The following is a 9,415-nucleotide window of genomic DNA, read 5'->3' on the forward strand; positions in this document are numbered from 1 at the left end:
AACTCTTTTTAGCAGAACATCTTGATAAAGTGAGAACATCATGACATGTCAACATTTAGTGCCCATTAAGTCCTCTAATCTCTCCTCTTTTAGCATAGACTGGGCAGTTGATGCTCACTTTTTTTATTAGGTGTGTAATAGATGATGAATGACTGTCAAAACTGCTAAAGAAAATGACCCTTGCAAACTTAAGAACCTGAAATGTCAAACAATGAGAAACATTTCTCTGATTACTCATGAAAATGTGAATGGATATGATCACGGTGAAATATTTTTGTAACAGGTGGCTTGCTTTATTATTAAATACTATTAGCCCTGCCTGAAATAGGAGCTAGGAAACATTTGTAAAACATGAAACGTTTACAATTGTTAAACATTTGTAAGTGTCTGTTATTTGACTAAATGACACAGTATTTCCTATTATATTTGTCTTCTGGACTCTTACTTTTTTTAGTTTGGTTGGAATAAAAAATATATATACAAAATTTTAACGCTACCTTGGATAAAATTATCATAGTCTCACGGTATCACAGTATTGTGATTTGCTCTAAAATATGTTCTTATTTAAACGGCTGAGTAAAAAACAAGCTTTGTCTTCATTAAAGACAATATGTGAAGAGTTCAGATGCAAAAACCTCTAAGTGCCGTCTAAAATTTTCCTCTAAAATTTTCACTTTTCTCAGCATCCTATGTGTGTGATTAGGTATTTTACTTTAAAGGCACTGAAAATAACCTATTCTTTGCACTAAGCATAACATTACTGAAACCACACACGACAGCCTGAGAAAAATGCTAATTTTAAATGAAAATTTCAGATGGCACTTAGAGGTTTTTGCATCTGAACTTGTCATGTTTTATTTTAGGAAACATTTATAATACACTATATTTGGAACAGTAAACATGTCAGGCTAAATAAAAAAATAGCAGAGGTCAATGATTTATTTTAATTATTAGTTTCAATAACACACGTTAGTTTCTTTACAACACATTCAAAAACACCCACATAAAAACCTTACATATACCCTACACTCTCAGAAATAAAAGTACACGAGCTGCCACCGCCACTTATACCTTTTATAAGGTACACATTTATACTTAAAGGGTCCATATTTATACCCTAAAAGTATACATTAGTACCTAAACATTTTAAGAGGAACACTTTTGTACTTTTTAGGTACTTCTATGCACCCTTGATGTATTAATATGGACCTTCATTCATTCATTCATTTTCTTTTCGGCTTAGTCCCTTTATTAATCTGGGGTCACCACAGCGGAATGAACCGCCAACTTATCCAGCATATGATTTATGCAGCAGATCCCCTTCCAGCCGCAACCCATCACGCGGAAACATCCATACACACTCATTCACAGACACACTCATACACTACTGACAATTTTTAGCATACCCAATTCACCTGTACCACATGTCTTTGGAGGAAAATCATGCGAACACGAGGAGAACATGCAAATGTGCTAACCACTCCACCACCACGCCGCCTAATATGGACCTTTAAGGTACAAATTTGTACCTTTTGAAAAGGTACTACCCCAGTGACAGCTCACGTACTTTTATTTCTGAGAGTGTAGGAACTGTTTAATAGATTATTTTAGCGGTTTTAATACCTTGACTTTTTCAAATCGTGGTAAACCTTGAAACCAGTTAACTATTAGCCCCCTTAATTAATCATATTTGGTAAATATTTGAAAAAGAATAAATATTTTACTGGAGGGCTAATAATTTTGTCTTTAACTCTATAGAGAATAAAAGAAGTATTGACATTTTACTCAAACACTAAACTATTAACTCCTGTACATCCAGAGAAACTGTATTGTTAAAAAATGTTTATTTAATTGTTTAAATAGACTTTAGAGCAGTAAAATGAAAGCTTGTTTAACATTCATGTAGAAAAGAGACTGTAATTTTATGTCTAAAAATGATGCGGTGTTGTCTATAAATGATCGGTAAAGGACGTATTTAAACACATTATTGACTAACTTTGATATCAAGCTATATAAAGCTTGAAGCAATCAACACAATATGACATTAATTAGCCTGTCACTTTGAATACATTGAAAAAATCTGTCGTAGAAGACATTTAATTCAGTCTCAGAAGCTGTGAACTGTATAATATGTTCAATGTAAAAGATGGTTGTAGCAGAAGTTAAACTAAAGTAAAACTCTGGTGAAACGTAAAGCTTGAAGAGCAGCAGATTGGTATTGTTTGGTTTTATGCCAAAATGAAGACTTTCAGCTTCAACAGGTTTCCTATCAGTATTTCTAGTAATAATTTCTAAAACAGGAAGAGCAAAGTCAGCTATGAAAGTCTAAAAATATTCATGATCAGCCTGACTAAGAGCTTTATAGGCACAAAACGTCACTGATCAAAATAAATAAATGCTGTTCTACTCCCCCTGTTTGATATTCACATTGATAATACCAAGATTTAACCTGTTGAATGTGTACATTGACTGTAATCTTCACTGTTGATGTTTAATCAGCTAAATTCTGCATTATTATTATATTGTTAATTAATAAATCCTGATTTCATTCTCATTTTATTTTCGAATATTTCCCTTGTGCTTAAATGGCAAACTAATCCTCTGTACAAGCTTTCCACTACACATGTTTTGGTATTCTAAAGCATAAACATTGAGCGCAGCGCAATAAACTCAACGTGTTGCCTACCTTTCAGCTCGTGTCCGCTCCTGTAAATGGGAAACCAGATTAAACATTCACAAACATGTGCGTCTCTCGGAGTCTTGACTTCCACATGACCTCAGTCTATAAAGTGAGCCCAAATCCAGCGTGAGCTCTTCTGTCAGTGCATCAGAGAAAGACTCTGCTTTGTGTGTGAATTTCTTTTCTTTTTTTTTTGCGCTGTTGTTGCTGTGATCTCCTCCTACGAGCGGCTGCTCAGTTACACCTCCCTTGAGAGGAGAGGAGAGGAGAGGAGGAGCTTGATGAAGCACAAAGCATTTACACCTCTTTTCTTTGACACTCCCGAGTCTCTTATTGCAAGAGAATAGCATTGTCATGAAGTTGTGAGTTTTAATGCTCAACCTAACCAGTCACAGAACCTGTATGGTGTTGAGCAGAACTGGTTTGATGTGTGGTGTCAGCCAGTTGAGATGGTTTCAGTTCACATTGAATTCATGACCTTTGGGAAATTAGAAAGTATATGTTTACAAAACTGAGACCATTAGTTAATCTCATTCATGGACTGGAATTCTGTCGGATAGTCATTTACAGTGGATGTAAATTAATGAATATTTTTATCCATTTCTCAGTGAATATACAGTTGAAGTCAGAATTATTAGCCCCCTTGAATTATTAGCCCCCCTGTTTATTTTTTCCCCAATTTCTGTTTATTTTTTTCCCCAATTTCTGTTTATTTTTTCCCCAATTTCTGTTTATTTTTTCCCCAATTTCTGTTTATTTTTTCCCCAATTTCTGTTTATTTTTTCCCCAATTTCTGTTTATTTTTTCCCCAATTTCTGTTTATTTTTTCCCCAATTTCGGTTTGTTTTTTCCCCAATTTCGGTTTATTTTTTCCCCAATTTCGGTTTATTTTTTCCCCAATTTCTGTTTATTTTTTCCCCAATTTCTGTTTATTTTTTCCCCAATTTCTGTTTATTTTTTCCCCAATTTCGGTTTGTTTTTTCCCCAATTTCGGTTTATTTTTTCCCCAATTTCTGTTTATTTTTTCCCCAATTTCTGTTTATTTTTTTCCCCTATTTCTGTTTATTTTTTCCCCAATTTCGGTTTATTTTTTCCCCAATTTCGGTTTATTTTTTCCCCAATTTCGGTTTATTTTTTCCCCAATTTCGGTTTATTTTTTCCCCAATTTCGGTTTATTTTTTCCCCAATTTCGGTTTGTTTTTTCCCCAATTTCGGTTTATTTTTTCCCCAATTTCTGTTTATTTTTTCCCCAATATCTGTTTATTTTTTCCCCAATTTCTGTTTATTTTTTTCCCCAATTTCTGTTTATTTTTTCCCCAATTTCGGTTTATTTTTTTCCCCAATTTCGGTTTATTTTTTCCCCAATTTCTGTTTATTTTTTTCCCCAATTTCGGTTTATTTTTTCCCCAATTTCGGTTTATTTTTTCCCCAATTTCTGTTTATTTTTTCCCCAATTTCTGTTTATTTTTTCCCCAATTTCGGTTTATTTTTTCCCCAATTTCTGTTTATTTTTTCCCCAATTTCAGTTTATTTTTTCCCCAATTTCGGTTTATTTTTTCCCCAATTTCTGTTTATTTTTTCCCCAATTTCGGCTTATTTTTTCCCCAATTTCTGTTTATTTTTTTCCCCAATTTCTGTTTATTTTTTCCCCAATTTCTGTTTATTTTTTTCCCCAATTTCTGTTTATTTTTTCCCCAATTTCTGTTTATTTTTTCCCCAATTTCTGTTTATTTTTTCCCCAATTTCTGTTTATTTTTTCCCCAATTTCTGTTTATTTTTTCCCCAATTTCTGTTTATTTTTTTCCCCAATTTCTGTTTATTTTTTTCCCCAATTTCTGTTTATTTTTTCCCCAATTTCGGTTTATTTTTTCCCCAATTTCGGTTTATTTTTTCCCCAATTTCGGTTTATTTTTTCCCCAATTTCTGTTAATTTTTTTCCCCAATTTCTGTTTATTTTTTCCCCAATTTCTGTTTATTTTTTTCCCCAATTTCGGTTTATTTTTTCCCCAATTTCGGTTTATTTTTTCCCCAATTTCGGTTTATTTTTTACCCAATTTCTGTTTATTTTTTACCCAATTTCTGTTTATTTTTTACCCAATTTCTGTTTAACGGAGAGAAGATTTTTTCAGCACATTTCTAAACATAATAGTTTTAATAACTCATTTGATTTATTTTATCTTTGCCATGATGGCAGTAAATAATATTTGATTAGATATTTTCCAAGACACTTCTATACAGCTTACAGTGACATTTAAAGGCTTAACTAGGTTAATTAGGTTAACTAGGCAGGTTAGGTTAATTATGCAAGTTATTGTATAATTATGTTTTGTTCAATATAGACTATCGAAAAAAAAATAGCTTAAAGGGGCTAATAATTTTCACCTTTAAAATGGCTTTTAAAAAATTAAAAACTGCTTTTTATTCTAGCTGAAATAAAACAAATAAGATTTTCTCCAGAAGAAAATATATTATCAGACATACTGTGAAAATTTCCTTGCTCTGTTAAACATCATTTGGGAAATATTTAAAAAAAGAAAAGAAAAATTTAACAGGGAGCTAATAATTCTGACTGTAGGCAATATATTTTGGAGCATCTAAACATATCAGTTTAATACATGTGTTATATTTTGCGTCTTTATGAATAGAAATATAATGCAAAATATTTTACAAAGAAAATAAATTACAAAAGATTTCAACAAAATTTAAAACATTTATTTTGCTTCTCTTGAATTTTGCTCTTTTTAAATGTTTTATTTATTATTTTTCCCTAACATCTAAATGTGGGTGTAGAAATTTTGGACAGTTATCGTAAGTTATTTCGTTAGATAAGCTCCAGATTTGGCTTCAGTACTGACTAATCTAATGTATATACACAAATATATTATTGTAAAGCTATTGCAAATATAATTTAAATGAGAGATTTGTAAGGAGTGTACTCTTATACGTTGAGCACTGTATGTGGTTTAGGAACTTCTTGAATGTTAAGAAGAATAATTTGATGTTAATATATGATCTTTAAATATCAAAAGCCTGTTTGGCTGCTTTTGTAAGGAATTTCAAGTTGCTTTGAACAGTTTTGTTTTAGCATCACTGGAGATTTATTAATGGTTTGAATTTGTTTGTAATCTTATAGATTCTGTTTAAAATGTAAAGTTTTAGTAATTTTGTTTAGTTTTTGATAGTTTTTAATATTTTTTAATTTGTATAATTTTAGAATTTATACTAATTTTTATATTAAATTGATAATTTTGACAACTAAGGTTAGTTTTTTAGCTCATTTAAAAGTTTTAGTTTAAAGTTTTTGTAATTTCGTTGTTTTGCCTTTTTTTTCGTTTTTTTAAAGTTTACATTTTTAGCATTTTTATATTAGTTTGATAATTTAGTTATTATTTTTGAAAGTTAACAGTATAATTTTGACAACTATCTAAGTTTAGATTTTTTTATTGATTTTGTTCAAATATTTTAGTATTAAATATATATATATATTTATATATTTATATATATATATATATATATATATATATATATATATATATATATATATATATATATTATATATATATATATATATATTATATATATATAATATATATATATATATATATATATATATATATATATATATATATATATATATATATATATATATATATATATATTTTTGTTATCATTTGATTTTGTTTCAAATATTTATATATCCCTGAATTTTGGGTTACTTAGGACCAAATTTAAGATTTGTCTTATTATCATTATTTTTTCATTGATGAAATTATGTATGTAATTATGAAGTTTAATATATCAAATATCTCAGTTTAGATTTCATGTGGACTTAATACAATTAATGGCAGTTCATTTAAAATGGATTTCTATATTTTACTTTAATTTATTAGAATTTTGTGTATATTTTATTCATTTTAAAATTTAAATAATTAAATGTAGTGTTTAGCTTATTTTACATGTGTAAAAAAATATACATATATATATATATATATATATATATATATATATATATATATATATATATATATATATATATATATATATATATATATATATATATATATATATATATATATATATATACACACACACAAAATATATACACACACGATAGACAGACAGACAGACAGACAGACAGACAGACAGACAGACAGACAGACAGACAGACAGACAGATAGATAGACAGATAGATAGATAGATAGATAGATAGATAGATAGATAGAAATTGTGCCTTATATAACAAGTAATTTGCATTACGTTGTGTCCTTTTAAATTTAATGCTAACTTTTCTGACTTTAACATCTAACTCTAAATCAATGTAATGTAGATTACTTGCAACTTGTTACAAATAAATAATCTGAACATAATATAAACATATGCATTGACAAAATTGTGTATAATATAACTAGGACTGAGTAAGATAAATAAATGTTTTTTTTCTTTTTTTCGCACGTTTTTTTTCATTGCATCAGCTAGATGTAGTGTGGTTTGTGTTTTTTCAGTAGACGTGTTGCAAATTTTCATCTCCATTATTACCTTCATGATCTCTGTTTGCTCTCTCTGCACCACCTGTCCCCTTTGTCCATCCACTGCCTGCTTTCTAGATAAATATGATTCCAGATGCATGTGTTTTTATCACTAGACTGCAGAGACTGAAAGACCTGAGCTGATCTGAGAGCTGTGCGGTGGTCTGCATTTGCTGATCAGCTGTAGAGATTAGTGCTGGTCTATGTATCTGTACAAGACAAAAGCAGAAGCTGAATGCCAGTCTCTGTTCATCAGTGTGTGCATGTTTGGCTTCTGGTGAACATTTTTTTTTCTGTCGGTCAGTCAAAGCAGCCATGGTGTCAACTTCACCAACATTTTCTTAAGAAATAAGTTCCTTACAGGGCTGTTGAATATATCATTTCAATATCGCAATGTGTGCATCTGCAATAGTCACATCGTAGGATCTGCAATGTACAGTTGTGATTATGGAGCCACAGTTCAGAACATGAGATTAGGCATGGGATGATAACTGATTTCAAGTTTTATCATGTTCTGGGAAAGACAAGGTTTTAAAGCGCAATATGCGCTAATTGTAATAAAGTGTAAATACAAATTCACCTAATTGTTTTGCTAGTTTCTGTGGTATATGTAAGTTTATTTTGTTTTGTTTTGTTTTTTTTTTGTTTTGTTTTTTTTTTTGGACATGATGTCAAAGATTATTTGATTATTAAGATTATTATATATATATATATTTTTTTTTAAAGCAACATTATCTTCAGCAGTAAATGACCATCAGTGATGTAGTCCTAAAAAAATAAGTGGTGTACTATTATCCACCCAATCCAAATTTTAAAAGTAGGCAAAGAAACGACGAAAGTCAATGTATCTTTGATTCATTCGATTTATATATATATTTATATATATATATATATATATATATATATATATATATATATATATATATATACATACACACACACACACACTGCATAGCTGTGGTTTGCTGACTAACTAAAAAATGAGTTCAGGAGCGGGATTCTGCCGCCGTTTTTATATCAAATTTAAAGGGGATTGAGGCGATCATTTAGTAGTGTACAGGTAATCGCAAAAGTGTTAGGGGGGCTGAATGGAAATATAGGAGGGCTAAAGCAACGCTCATGCTGTTTTACAATTTTACTTTAAGGTTTCAGCAAGACTTCATTCAGCTGATTTGTTGTGATCTTCGAAAAACTCAAATAATCAATACACAAAAATTAAGGGAAGTCTAATCACCAAAACAAGTGAGTATACCGAGAGTGTAATCCTCAGAAGTCGTAATACCCAAACAGCTCGTGGAAAAAAGTAGGCATACGGAGTATACGTGCGTATAGCAAGGACTACACCACTGATGACCATCCACATCATAGCTCCTGGTCAGCCAACGATTCAGCAAATATTCGTAAAATAAATTGCTTACGCGCCAACATCCATTTCCAAGCATGCTATAAACCTGAACAGTGCAGATGCTTTACTTTATAAAAGAAAGATTATCAAAGATGCCTTTTCAAGTTCTGTGATTTTGAAACTACTAAAGATGGCAGAAGTCACGTATTTATTTGAACTATTTAGCCGGATATGTTTATTTCCTAAATATTTAAAAATAAAAAATATTGTGTTCAATAGGAAAAAGTAGTAGACATTTAAAAAGAACCTATTTTAGAAAAAGTAATCGTAATGTTTATTATACAACAGCTCTTCTCTTCAGCACTTCTCTACGCCACGCCTGTTAGAACAACTTAGATGTACATTATCTTCTACTTATCTAATGTAATAAATGCCAGTGTTTGCTGTAGATTCACTGAAAATAGCAAAATGTTGACCCATTTCCTCTGAGTGGTACGGTATGGTTCGATACGCTTTTATGGCCGTTTCCATTGTCAAGAGGTACCAAAAAGCGAACCGTACCATACCACTTTTCGGGTACCCTTTCCAAAGAATACCTAGTACAACAAAAAGTGTACCAAAAGGTGGCGCTAGGGGCCCAGCTGAACACTATTTGTTACAGAGAAACACTACTAGCGCATGCACAAGCCAGGAAAAGGAAACGAAGGAACCGCCATTTTTTAAATGCACAGCTGAGACATTACATTGTTATAATATATAATAATGAACCATGATCAACCCGAGCTCAAACAAACCTTGTCGTCATCTTGATGAACAGCCACAAAGCCAAGAAGAAGAGCAGAATCTACCCTGTAAAAACTGTTA

General features: G+C 30.7%; 2 protein-coding genes across 2 annotated transcripts in view; one reads left to right on the top strand and one right to left on the bottom strand.

The window, feature by feature from the left end:
- Positions 1 to 2,869, bottom strand: part of gcnt7 (glucosaminyl (N-acetyl) transferase family member 7) — a 17,928-nt gene extending 15,059 nt beyond the window's left edge. Inside the window, exon 1 of the mRNA XM_056460623.1 lies at positions 2,687 to 2,869. The gene's annotated coding sequence lies outside the window, so the exon portion shown is untranslated. The remainder of the gene's footprint in view (positions 1 to 2,686) is intronic.
- rtf2 (replication termination factor 2) overlaps positions 1 to 9,415 on the top strand; it is a 91,586-nt gene that overhangs the window by 52,009 nt on the left and 30,162 nt on the right. The gene's annotated exons all lie outside the window — the stretch shown is intronic.

Source organism: Danio aesculapii, chromosome 6 (genome assembly GCF_903798145.1).
Source record: "Danio aesculapii chromosome 6, fDanAes4.1, whole genome shotgun sequence".
Lineage (NCBI taxonomy): Eukaryota > Metazoa > Chordata > Actinopteri > Cypriniformes > Danionidae > Danio > Danio aesculapii.